This window comes from Neoarius graeffei, chromosome 17 (genome assembly GCF_027579695.1).
Source record: "Neoarius graeffei isolate fNeoGra1 chromosome 17, fNeoGra1.pri, whole genome shotgun sequence".
Taxonomy (NCBI): domain Eukaryota; kingdom Metazoa; phylum Chordata; class Actinopteri; order Siluriformes; family Ariidae; genus Neoarius; species Neoarius graeffei.
Window position 1 is genome coordinate 519,335 of NC_083585.1, and position 13,854 is coordinate 533,188.

At 46.1% G+C, this 13,854-nt stretch overlaps 4 non-coding genes across 4 annotated transcripts; 1 reads left to right on the forward strand and 3 right to left on the reverse strand.

Annotated features, from left to right (window-relative positions):
• Window positions 1-2,305: 2,305 nt before the first annotated feature.
• On the reverse strand, window positions 2,306-2,498 carry LOC132865121 (U2 spliceosomal RNA). Its single transcript, XR_009650294.1, has one exon. It is a non-coding gene; the product is annotated as a U2 spliceosomal RNA (small nuclear RNA).
• A 188-nt stretch (window positions 2,499-2,686) lies between these two features.
• On the reverse strand, window positions 2,687-2,796 carry LOC132865130 (U5 spliceosomal RNA). The gene has a single exon (XR_009650300.1). It is a non-coding gene; the product is annotated as a U5 spliceosomal RNA (small nuclear RNA).
• Window positions 2,797-5,066: 2,270 nt separating this feature from the next.
• On the reverse strand, window positions 5,067-5,154 carry trnay-gua (transfer RNA tyrosine (anticodon GUA)). Its single transcript is given in 2 exon segments — window positions 5,067-5,102; window positions 5,118-5,154. It is a non-coding gene; the product is annotated as a tRNA-Tyr (tRNA).
• A 650-nt stretch (window positions 5,155-5,804) lies between these two features.
• On the forward strand, window positions 5,805-5,878 carry trnai-aau (transfer RNA isoleucine (anticodon AAU)). The gene has a single exon. It is a non-coding gene; the product is annotated as a tRNA-Ile (tRNA).
• Window positions 5,879-13,854: the final 7,976 nt, after the last annotated feature.

A 13,854-nucleotide genomic window follows, 5' to 3' on the forward strand; every position in this document is an offset into this window, starting at 1 on the left:
CTTCTGCGCTCCCTCTCAGATGCGGAGAGGCGAGTACGACCCACTTGCATGGGTTCTGGACAGTCACTGAAGGAGGTAGACGGTCTCCAGGTAGAGGTAGGGAGGCTGGGGGGGCTCAAGGCTTGGTGGCGTTCTCTCATCCTGTTGTCCAGACGAATAGCATGTGAGATGAGGGTTTCGAGGTCACTTGGGCATCCAATAGAGGCCAGACCGTCCTTGATGGGGTCAGACAGACCATGGTGGAAGGCTGACACCAGGGCAGTCTCGTTCCATCCACTTACTGCTGCGAGTGTTCGGAACGAGATGGCGTAATCTGCGACGCTTCCTCCTTGCCGGATGGACATGAGCTTTCGGGCTGCGTCGGTACTGATGTCTGCCTGATCGAAGACCCGAAGCATCTCTTCAGAAAACAGCTGGAAATCAAAGCACTCAGGTCCCTGTCTTTGCCAGATAGCAGTAGCCCAGGCTCGCGCCTTACCAGCTAATAAGGTGATCACAAAGGCAATCTTGGTCCGTAGTGTAGGTGGTAGGCTGAAGCTCAAAGGTGAGTTGACACTGGGTAAGGAACTCTCGGCACTCACTGTGCTTGCCGTCATACCTCTGTGGTGCAGGAAGGCTGGGTTCGCGAGGTGAAGAAGGCAGCATGGCAGGAGGCACTGGAGCAGGAGTGGGAGCTGGATCAGGAGATGCAGGCAGAGATGTCAGCTGTGCCAGGGTTTTCCCAATTTTCTGAAGCAGTTCCTCGTGGCGAGCAAGGGCCTCACGTTGGCTGGTGAGCGTACATCCATGAGCGTCCATGGTCGCTCCGAAGCGTGTCAAAGCTGCCATAATTCCCTGAAGGTTGGCCAGGTAGACAGTTGAAGCAGCCTCTGCTGAGTCGGTCATGACGGAGTCTTTCTGTTAGGGTTTTGCTGGGATTCGAACCTGGTTCGTTGGTGTGATGATCCAGCAAACCCCCACTAGGCCACCAGGGGAATGACTCAAATGCAGAGGCGTGAGGCGGAAGTAGAAAAAGTAACAAAAGGTTTATTTATACTATGTACACTTGGATTGTAAAATCTTTATTTTGCCTGCCCTAACTTTTTCCCTATTTTCTGGTTTTCTCCATGTTCAACAACACAGGTGTAGAATTGGGTGTGGGCGGTATGGGACAGAAATGTTAACGAGTTGAACGTATTTTTGTAGGCTTTGCTCGTATTTTTGTGGATTTTGCCCTGGATTGTATACAATCCAGGGCAAAACAAAAAAAAAACAAAAACAGAGTATAATTCAAAAAGAAAAAGGCAAAAATGCAAAAGCTCAGAAGATCCACAAAACACAGTACAAAGGAAACTGGAGATAAACATAACAGCACAAAGACTCCGTGACAAGAGGACTGAACTCAGGGGTATAAATACACAAACTAATTAAGGACACAGGTGAAGATAATTAGGACTAACAGGCAATTAACAAAAACACAAAACACAGGAACAGTGGCGGCCTCTAGAGGCCAAAATAAACAAGACACGAAAAGGAAATAACAGCGGCCTCTAGAGGCCAAAACAGTCCAAGTCCTAACAACCGCTTAAAAGATTACTGATGTCACTGTTTGCGCTGCTTAATGACATCACGTGACATCCACCCACTTTTGCTAACTCCACCCAATGTGTCCACCCACTTCCAGCCAGCACGGTTCAGCGCGGTTGTAGTCGAAATGCAACTCCAATAGCCTCACTCAGCTCGACTCAGCACGGTACGGCTCAGCCCGACTCAGCCGCGTTTGTAGTGGAAAAGCGGCATTAGATGAGCTTTTCATCCATGAGAGGATAAATACCTGATACTCCCTACCAGTCAGACAGAACTGAAGAAGCCTTTCGGATGAGAGGTGAAACGTCTTCAAGAATCTTCAAGCAAGTCCAGTTGCTCTCGTTTACCACCCATCGCCTTGTAGAGTGTATGTGGGGATGCTTCCATGCAAAAAGATCAATAGTTCTAACACTTGATAACCAAAAATGTTCAGCTCTGCCAGAGCAAAGCCTACAAAAATACGTTCAACTCGTTAACATTTCTGTCCCATACCGCCCACACCCAATTCTACACCTGTGTTGTTGAACATGGAGAAAACCAGAAAATAGGGAAAAAGTTAGGGCAGGCAAAATAAAGATTTTTTTCTTTCTTTTTTTAAAATAAGGTAACCATTCCTAAATCTACTATAATACCATATGAGAGTATTGAGTAAAAGAAACAAATTCTTATTTTTATTCTCTAAAAAAAAACCCATTTATCAGCTTTGTTTAAAGAGTGTGTCAAGTAAGAAAAAAAAAACTTTTTCTAGAACAAAGATAGAAGTACTACAACATCAGGTTGGTATATGGAACTGAAAGAGCAAATTCCTACCCCAGCTCCTTGTTCTAAAAAAATCAGCTTAATATTACGCTCTCGTTTAGAGAACAAATCAGATATTAAATTGAGTACAATAAATACCACACTCGATTCTAAACAAAATGCGGAGAAATGATAACTTACTGCAGCTAATGGCTTTAAATATACCACTTCCACATATTAAAATCCAGAAAAGTAAACATACCTAGACTCCGCCCCCAACAGCTGGATCCTTTTGAAGAGAAACATCGCCTTTTGGGGCGTGTAGGAGATACTTCTCTGCAAAAAAATCAACTGTTCTAACATTTGTTGACTAAAAATGTTCAGCTCTGCTAGAGCAAAGCCTACAAAAATATATTGAACTCATTAACATTTCTCTCCAGCAATCTTTAGTAAAAGGCGAAATTTATACGTCAATGAAGAGAAACCTGAGCTGCACTTAACACTGGATCAGGTTAGTGACACTGTATTGGAGGTGCAGAAAGCTGGTATAGGGTAAGGTGGCCTGGGCCAATCTCTTACACCTTTACAGCTTTATTAGCCATTGCACACAGGCAGAGAAATATCTGACGAATGAGCTTTTTTGAAAGAAAGATCGATAGATCGATCGATAGATCGATCGATAGATAGATATCTAAGCAAGCGGGGTGGGGGGGTGTTGAATTTTGAAAAGGAACAGTTGAGTGCTGTGTGATCTGTCCAATATCACGGATGTAGGCCTATAAATTAAATATGAAAACATCAGCTGGAGTTTAATTATTGACAGGAACGCGGTTGACCCCAGCAGTAAATGCGTTCCATACCACATTTTTTATTGATAAATGAGGGCTATAGCAACATCCTCGTTAGTATAGTGGACAGTATCTCCGCCTGTCACGTGGAAGACCGGGGTTCGATTCCCTGACGGGGAGACTTTAAAAATGTATTAACTTGTGCAGCAGGGGGATGGAGTGGTTCATGCTGTCGCTTCACAGCAAGAAGGTTCTGGGTTTGCGGCTGATGGGGGCCTTTCTGTGTGGAGTTTGCGTGTTCTGTCTGTGTCAGCTCTGGTTAACCCCACAGCTCAAAGACATGGGGTGGTGATAGGCTGAAGTGCCCTTGAGCATGTCGTGTATATATGAATGATGACATTTTGTGTCAATTAAATCTTATTAATAGTAACAGATCTAGATAAATCCAGTGACTATAGACCAAACTTTAATATGCCTAAAGTCAATTATTATGACTATTATAAATTGCCAATGGTAGACCCTCTGATGATGTTCTAATAATATTCTATTTCTAAGTCTAGTAAAAGTCAGACGAAAAAAGGTTTTCTGTGTTTTTAGCTTTTAGGTAAATATCAGAAAATTAAGTTAGCTAATTTAATGGATGCCCGCTAACCTATCTTTGCGCATGGAGCGTTAGCAAACCTCCCTCGTGATAGTGAGAACTGGCAGCCTGGATTTTTCCATTGGCTCACGCGCTCAACCCCCAATCCAATGTTGCTTTGGTTGGCCAAAGTTATGAGGTTGCTGTGGGGTACTAAGACTAGACTAAATAACAAAATTAAATGATTCAGACATCCCTAGTCTCCCAGACACTCTGGGAGTCTCCCCAGGAGCAAGGCAGGAGAAACTTGATCTAAGTCTTATTTGGAAAGTTGTAAATTAAATTGTAATGACTGGCTATTGCTGACAAGGCCGGATTAACTATATGGGCCTGCGGCACAGTGCCCAGGGGCACCAACCACTCACAGCCAGTGGGGGGGGCACCACATGACAGAAACTTTAAAAATATTTTTCGTGAATGTTTATACACTTAAAATGGTTATACACTTGACATTGTTAAATAGTCATATATAATTCATTATGAACACTAATTTCATAAGAACAACAACAATAACTAGACCGGACAATTCCCCGGGGGAAATTGTGAGAGGATGCAGTGCGTGAAGCAACTTGGTCACTCATGTAAGCTAGCTGTGAATGTGTGACTTGCTATGAGGCTACAAAATTGAGTGATGTGTTAAAAGTAGTAAACTGTTATGCAACTTAGCAAGAGTTACCTGCCTTGGTGAATGAATATCACTAAATTCCCATTTGTTTGCTCCTTGTAGTATCAGCACAATAAGCTGGCATCAAAAGGAGCAACCTGCCAGAAAAACTGCAATAACATTGGGCGAGATGTCAAGGTCAGTCAAACTTGTAAAAACGACAGAATCCTATCCCAGAGAATAATTTGTGAAGATGTAAGTTAAAATTTGCCTTATTTTTGCAGATGCCCCAAAGGTACTGTGCCCAGCCAAAAGTACTGCACTCAGCCTTGAGAAGCACCAGAGGGACATCCACTGGAGGGCCTCGGAGGAACTGCACCCGGCCACAAGAAGCTTGTAAGGTACCGGACACAGACTTGACGACAGGTTCACAAAGGTACCTCCCCAAGCCACTCGAGGACCACAGAGGTACTTTGCCCAGACAGTACATGGCGCCTCAAAGGTATTACACCCAGCCACGGGTGGTCCTCAGAGGTCCTGTGGGCATTCCCGTTTGCCTCTGGTCACTCCCTGGTGGTCTAGTGGCTGGGATTCGGTGCTCTCGCCGCAGCGGCCTGGGTTTGATTCCCGGTCAGGGAAAAGTCTTGGCTTGTGGTGTGTGTGGTTTTTTTTTTTAAACCCCCATCACCATTACTAAAATAGCATCAGACTCCCTATCAGGGCAAATGCTTCCTTCGAGCCGGATTCAAACCAGCAACCTAAGGACGGCCATCACAAGCAACTACAGTCCTCCACTCTTCCAACTGAGCTATCGAAGGGTACCCTGAAGTGCTTTTCTGCTGAGTGAGCCATCAAGCAACATCTCCAACAGCGCTTGCTTTTAATATACTGCATATATATTGTTTTGTGCCAAAACTCGTTTTGCACAAGCTGGCTTAACCTACCAAATTATGTGCACCCGCAATACGCAACGCAATGAAATCATTTAGAAAATCTATTATAAATAGTGATTTCTCTTCAGTCTTTTAAGGCTGATGAAAAGCTCAGTTTCAAAAGAACAGAAACAAATGAATGGATCTTGTTTGTTTCGGGCATTTTGGCAAATGTGAACGCAAACTCCAGAGAAGTTGTGTTGACGATGACTGTGATACTCCGTACACAAAACTCCAGAAAACTTCTTCAGAGCACATGGTGGCTTTTGGACCACCATGTTGAAGAAGGGAAGTAGGTGTGCATCTTTCTTTCACATTGTTAAAGCTATCCATGCTGACTTTGCTCAGTAGATAGAATACGTTTTTCAGACTGGATGTTGGGATTTTCATCCCCCTGTGTAAATACTGTATGTGAGTGGGTCGAACTGTGGGCTTCAAAACAATAATCAAGAGAAAAGACATCTGTTCAAGGCAAAGTCACTGCCTCGTCACTATTTAGTGAAGCACCTCAGCAGCCATGATATTTTTTTGCCTTCGGCCAGTTAGCTCAGTTGGTTAGAGTGTGGTGCTAATAACACCAAGGTCACAGGTTCAATCCCTGTACTGGCCAGTTCTTTCCTTTACAGGTCCTGTTGTCAGGACAGGGGAAGCCTTTTTCTGTTGAGGGAAATGTTCTGCAAAACAAGAGCTTCTCTGGTTGTTTTGCAAAATGTCAATCGATTCCTTGTATCTGGATGTGCCATTGAAATACAGTAACTCAACTGATTGCAGAACGCAGGAAATTCAAATACACGCATGAGATTGCCTCAAAGAGAAGCACTAATGAATCTCGTAAAAATCAGTGCTCCTTTTTCAATTCATCTAATTGTGCTTCATTTTGAAAGTAACTTTAATTTCATAAACTCTAAAAGGTATCTTTAGTTGCTTGAATCACTCAAAACCACTCCAAAACATAGCAATTACCGAAGGATCCAGGAAGGTAGTAGCCATTGTTAGGGTATGATAGACAGATAGATGGTCTTTTTCTTTGTATTTTCTCTTCTCTTATTCACCACTAAATAATACAGTCATTAGCTGACTGCTTTTCCAGAAAGTCCATAGTGAGAATTCACCAGTTGACCACTATTTCATTCTGAGGGGACTGACTCAGGTGTTTTTCATTTAAAGTGCACATGATCTGATCAGAACTTGAGCTCGTTCACAGCCCAACCCACACAATCCAATGTGGCAACAGAGGGTACAATGGATGGTCCATCACGCCATGTGAGCAAACCAAGTGAGTTAAACATTGATGGGCAGTTATCACTCTGATTTGGTTCTAGGGGCACAGCCAATTATGCTTTCCATCCATCCATCCATTATCTGTAACCACTTATCTTGTACAGGGTCGCAAGCAAGGTGGGGCCTATTTCAGCTGACTATGGGGGAGATGCAGGGCACAACCAGGACAAGTCACCAGATCATCACAGGGCTAACACATAAAGGCAAACAACCATTCACACCTACAGTCAATTTTGACCCACCAATTAACCTAACCTGCATGTCTTCAGGGGAAAACAGAGCACCCAGAGGAAACCCACACAGGCACAGGAAGAACATGCATACTCTACACAGAAAGGCCCCCATCAGCCACTGGGCTCAAACCCAGAACATGCTGGCTGTGAGGCGACAGTGTTAACCACTACACGACTGTGCCACCGCCAACTGTTCTAATGCTCCCCAAGCCACCATGTTGCACCCAAATCCAGACCTATAGTGCCCAATATCATTGAAGCTGTGATGGTACTGGAATAAACCTCAGATCCAAAATTGCAGAAGTGGACCATACCTATCTTGAAGAGAACTTGTTCCATGGTGATGGAAACAAAGGGTTTGGGATATGCAAGCTTGCTCAAAAACAGCCTTCAGGTGAAATATATTATTTAAAGAGGTGCAAAGAGCAGCTTCAGAGGTTCCACTGAGAGTTGAACTCAGATCACTGGATTCAGAGTGCTAACCATTACACCATGGAACCAAGACACAGGTGCAAGATTGTTTTTACCATCAAATTACTGCCATATAACTGACCTCGCTCTGGCAAAAAATTTAGCACCCACTTGGTCAAAGGTGCACACAAACCACCAATCCCCGGGAATGAATCAGGGACCTTCAGTCTTACGCTCTCCCTACTGAGCTATTTCAGCATGCCCTACAGGGTTTAACTCATGGCTTCTTCCATGCAGTCGGATACAGCCTTTGGCCCTTGTGAAATGTATGCAGCAAGCAGAAATTTGTTTTTGACATTCCATTATATTACATTATAGACATTAAGCAGATGCACAACATCAACTCATCAGACTTGGATGTAGACCGCCAGATTCAAGCTGCCACCAAAGCCTTCGGTGCTTTACAAAAGCAGCTATGGTCTCACCATGACATCAAGAGAACCAGCAAGTTGAAAGTATACAATGCCACAGTCTTATCACCTCTGCTTTACGCCAACGAATGTATGAGGCTCTACGGTAAACACTTCAAGTATCTGACCAGGCTACAACTGCGACACCTGCATCAAATCCTCAAAATAAGATGGCAGGACAAGGTCCCCAATGTAGAAGTCCTCAGGCGAGCCAAAACAGTAAGCATGGAAACCCTTATCACAGCCTCCCAACTTTGTTGGTCTGGACACGTCTACTACCCGAAGCCATTTTCTACGGAGAACTGAGCCTAGGAAAGAGGCTGACAGAAACAAGGAGGACAGAAACTGAGGTACAAAGACGTTTGGAAGAGGAACATGGAGAATGCCGTCATTATCGATCAGACGTGAGAAAGGGATGCCTCGGTTAGAGCAACATAGCGAAGCAAAGTTAAAAGCTCAGTGTTTGAAATTGAAGACAAGCATCAAAGGGAGTATAGGAGAGCTCATGAAACTAGACATTCCATAGCACCTCAACCGGGCCATTCATGCCACCGCTGCGGACGACTCTGTCGCTCTGGTGCGGGCCTCGCGGCCCATCTGTGTTTCTGTGCATCCTACTGAAGCAGGCATCATCGCTGGCAATGGACAGCCAACAAAGGGTTGTGGACAACTGGCACCATTGGTGGTGCCCCTTTGGCTATTCTGTTATAAGAGCAGGGCTGCCTGAGATTGATGACCCAGGACTAAGCGTGCAATGGTTGACAGAAATGATTTCGAGTAATCCTGACAAGTCCATTGTGCACTTGTGCAATGAGCTAAGACTGTTGCATGATGCAAACACTGGTGAGGCATTCCCAAACCCAGTTGTATGGGTGAATGGTTTCAAACGGGACATGGATTGTCGCTGATGAGGCATTCATGAAACTTTTGTTGAAAAGTCCAACATGAGAAGACTGATGGCAAACGACAGGGGGGGATGAAGTGCTAGGAACCTGTCTCTATCGCTGTAACGGTCCCTATATGTGGTGCAAATTGACATGGGACAGAAGAAGAAAAGAAACTGGAAACACCTGGATTTGTCTGGACTAAAATGGGCGACACATTTTTACTACTGATGTGCTTCCTCTTGTTTAGCAAGCCAGCCATGCTTCTGCTGCATCCTTGTGTGTACTCTCAATTAATGGGATCTTGGTGTTAGAAGAAATCTGCTTTCCCCTCTCTGCTAAGCACATGCAATCGCGAATTTCAAAAGCCCCTGGACAAAGCCTTTCTCTCATCAAATTTGACACACAAACACTGGCTTAAGAGTCCAGTGCCTCATCGATGAGGCCAGTGCGGCATAGGCCTTAACCTCAAATGACCAGCATCAATAGCACTAACACTCATGTGAAGGGGAAACAAAAGCCATCTTGGCCATCTTTCTATTTGGGGCATGAAGCCCCTATTAGCCCCCATTCTATTAGATATCTGCGTGAACGCAGGTTCATGTCACCTTTGCATTCTTCACAAAATCTGTATGGCTTTACTGATTTTACTGCTTTCAACAAGGGCTGTAACTTCATTGTCTTGGTATGTGATTCAAGTTAGGGAGTAGGACCTGTGATTCCCAGGAGAGACGCTACACTGTGTCCACTATCATAACTAGCAAGAAAATCTTGTGTTTATTTCTCCATGATTTATGACTATTACAATGATTCCATTCACTATATTCTACTGGAAAGAAGGCATCCAAAAAAAAAAAAAAAAAAACAGGTTCATGGGTGACTTATTATTTACAGGCCCCCGGGGCCATATTCTGAGTTTCTTTCTGAATTTGCAGATTTTATCCCAGATCTGGTTATTTACTTAGACAAAACTTTAGTTGTCGGAGATTTTAATATTCACTTCGATAACCCAGAAGACCCTTTGAAAACAGCGTTTGTGTCCATTTTAGATTCAGTAGGGATTAATCAGAATGTCATAGGACCGATCCATAATGGTCGTCACACCCTCGATCTAATACTAACATTCGGGTTAAATGTAGAAAATATAGTCATACTTCCACAGTCTGAAATGATCTCAGATCGTTATCTCATCTCATTCAAAATATGTCTGAGTAATAATAATGCACCTCACCACGCTACTGTATTAAATGTACATTCACGTCAACTACTGCACAGAGCTTTATAAATGATCTCCCAGAGTTATCAACTTTGATTGGGTCACTGTCAGCCCCTGCAGAACTTGATCAGGGAACTGAATGCTTAGAGTCAACGTTCTGCCATACTTGACCTCATTATCCGCCATAAGATAATGTAGCTCCTCTTAAAAGGAAAATGTTCAGAGACAAAAAATTAGCACCCTGGTATAATGAAGACACTCACACTTTAAAACAGACCACTTGAAAATTGGAACGTAAATGGCGTCAAACAAAATTGGTAGCTTTCAAATTAGCATGGAAGGAGCGCTTCCTGAAGTATAGAAAAGCTCTTAGTGCTGCTAGATCAACTTATCTCTCCTAGAAGATAACAAAAATAATCCTAGATTCCTGTTTAATACTGTAGCAAAATTAACCAGGAATAAGTCCACTATAGACATGTGCATACCTGTAGTATGTAGTAGCAACGGCTTCATGAATTTCTTTCATGACAAAATTGAGAATATCCGACAAAAAACTCAAACTACTAATTCAAGGTCAGACAATGTGAGAGACCCTGCAGTTAACTGATAGAACTGTATCAGATCAGCAATTATAATGTTTTACTCCCCTTAGAGAAATTGAATTACTTCCATTAATCTCCACATCAAAAGCCTCAACTTGTGTACCCAGAGGCGCCGCTAGAAATCTTGGGCCCTATGAAAGATTACAATTTAGGGCCCCCCCGGTAAAATTTTCAAGCTCAAGCAACTGAATTTGAAGTCTGTTTTTGGCTGGCACTTCTACTTTACTATGCGTGTGATCAGCTACCTAGCAAGTTTAGGTGATACAATTATTTGGTATATGAACATTTTAAATGCAGAATTGTCAGAATTAGACTGAATAGACTGTTGCCTCGTCTCGTCTCGTCTCGTCTTCTTCCGCTTATCCAGGACCGGGTCGCGGAGGCAGCAGTCTAAGCATAGAAGCCCAAACTTCCCTTTCCCCAGACACCTCGGCCAGCTCCTCGGGAAGAACACCGAGGCGTTCCCAGGCCAGCCGAGAGACATAGTCCCTCCAGCGTGTCCTGGGTCTTCCCCGGGGCCTCCTCCCGGGGGGACATGCCTGGAACACCTCCCCAGGGAGGCGTCCAGGAGGCATCCGAAAAAGATGCCCGAGCCACCTCAGCTGGTTCCTCTCGATGTGGAGGAGCAGCGGCTCTACTCCGAGCTCCTCCCGAGTGACTGTGCTTCTCACCCTATCTCTAAGGGAGCGCCCAGTCACCCTGCGAAGGAAACTCATTTCAGCCGCTTGTATCCGCGATCTTGTTCTTTCTGTCATTACCCAAAGCTCATGACCATAGGTGAGAGTTGGAACGTAGATCGACCGGTAAATTGAGAGCTTCGCCTTTTGGCTCAGCTCCTTCTTCACCACGACGGACCGGTAAAGCGACCGCATCACTGCGGAGGCTGCACCGATCCGCCTGTCGATCTCACGCTCCATCCTTCCCTCACTCGTGAACAAGATCCCGAGATACTTAAACTCCTCCACTTGAGGCAGGACTTCTCCACCAACCTGGAGAGGGCAAGCCACCCTTTTCAGGTCGAGAACCATGGCCTCGGACTTGGAGGTGCTGATTCTCATCCCAGCCGCTTCACACTTGACTGCAAACCGCCCCAGTGCATGCTGAAGGTCCTGGTTTGAAGAAGCCAACAGGACAACATCATCCGCAAAAAGCAGAGATGAAATCCTGTGGTTCCCAAACAGGATTCCTTCCGGCCCCTGGCTGCGCCTAGAAATTCTGTCCATAAAAATTATGAACAGAACCGGTGACAAAGGGCAGCCCTGACGGAGTCCAACATGCACTGGGAACAGGTCTGACTTACTGCCGGCAATGCGAACCAGACTCCTGCTCCGTTCGTACAGGGACCGGACAGCCCTTAGCAAAGAGCCCCGAACCCCATACTCCCGAAGCACCCCCCACAGAATACCACGGGGGACACGGTCGAATGCCTTCTCCAGATCCACAAAGCACATGTGGACTGGTTGGGCAAACTCCCATGAACCCTCGAGCACCCTATGAAGGGTATAGAGCTGGTCCAGTGTTCCGCGACCAGGACGAAAACCGCATTGTTCCTCCTGGATCCGAGGTTCGACTATTGGTCGAATTCTCCTCTCCAGTACCCTGGAGTAAACTTTCCCTGGGAGGCTGAGAAGTGTGATTCCCCTATAATTGGAGCACACTCTCCGGTCCCCTTTCTTAAAAAGAGGGACCACCACCCCAGTCTGCCACTCCAGAGGCACTGTCCCCGACCGCCACGCGATGTTGCAGAGGTGTGTCAACCAAGACAGCCCCACAACATCCAGAGACTTGAGATACTCAGGGCGGATCTCATCCACCCCCGGTGCCTTGCCACCGAGGAGCTTGCAAACCACCTCAGTGACTTCGGCTTGGGTAATGGACGAGTCCACCTCTGAGTCATCAGCCTCAGTCTCCTCAGTGGAAGACATGACGGTGGGATTGAGGAGATCCTCAAAGTATTCCTTCCACCGCCCGACAATGTCCCCAGTCGAGGTCAACAGCTCCCCACCCGCACTGTAAACAGTGTTGGCAGAGTACTGCTTCCCCCTCCTGAGGCGCCGGACGGTTTGCCAGAATTTCTTCGAGGCCGACCGATAGTCCTTCTCCATGGCCTCCCCGAACTCCTCCCAGTTCCGAGTTTTTGCCTCCGCAACTGCCCGAGCTGCAGCACGCCTGGCCTGCCGATACCCGTCGGCTGCCTCAGGAGTCCCGGAGGTCAACATGGCCCGATAGGACTCCTTCTTCAGCTTGACGGCATCCCTTACTTCCGGTGTCCACCACCGGGTTCGGGGATTGCCGCCACGACAGGCACCGGAGACCTTGCGGCCACAGCTCCGAACAGCTGCGTCCACAATGGAGGTAGAGAACATGGTCCACTCAGACTCAATGTCCCCCGCCTCCCTCGGAAGCTGGGAAAAGCTCTCCCGGAGGTGGGAGTTAAAGACCTCCCCAACAGAGTGCTTGGCCAGACATTCCCAGCAGACCCTCACCATACGTTTGGGCCTGCCAGGTCTGTCCAGCTTCCTCCTCCGCCAGCGGATCCAACTCACCACCAGGTGGTGATCAGTTGACAACTCAGCCCCTCTCTTCACCCGAGTGTCCAAGACATAGGGTCGGAGATCAGATGACACGACTACAAAGTCGATCATCGACCTCCGACCTAAGGTGTCCTGGTGCCACGTGCACTTATCAATCAATCAATCAAGTTTATTTGTACAGCGCTTTTAACAATAAACATTGTCGCAAAGCAGCTTTACAGAATTTGAACGACTTAAAACATGAGCTAATTTTATCCCTAATCTATCCCCAATGAGCAAGCCTGTGGCGACGGTGGCAAGGAAAAACTCCCTCAGACGACATGAGGAAGAAACCTCGAGAGGAACCAGACTCAAAAGGGAACCCATCCTCATTAGGGCAACAACAGACAGCCTGACTATAATATTAACAGTTTTAACAGGTATAACCCTCAACTGTCCTCATGGGGCCGTCCTTCACAGGAGTGGGGCGATAAAACTCCGACCAGACACAGGGCGCCAGGATGGATCAAGCAGGTCCGAGGGGCAGAAGAGGCCAGCATCTCAATCCCAGGATCAACATGTAACTCAGAGGGACAGATTGGGGGGGGGGGAAGAGAGAGAGAGAAAGAAAACATGTTGTTAGGTATGCCCTAAAAATGACAAGTATTAAATCTGTGTGGTAGGCTCGCAGAGACAAGAGTCTTTACATCAGGCATGACACACAATGGCATGTTAATATGGTAAAAGAATATATCATGACCTGCTCTGGCTGGATGCTAGATTGGGTGATGGGAGCACACTCCTCAGCAATGATGAGATGCAGATGGGACCCTTAGGCCTGGCCAAGACAATTCAGTTACATTTCACCGGGTCTGGGACATGCGACAGAATGTCTGACGGCCGATTCCCTGCAGGCTACGATAGCCAGTCGAGGTCCCCACCGTCTCCACCAAAAGATTTCCTGTTGACTCCATGT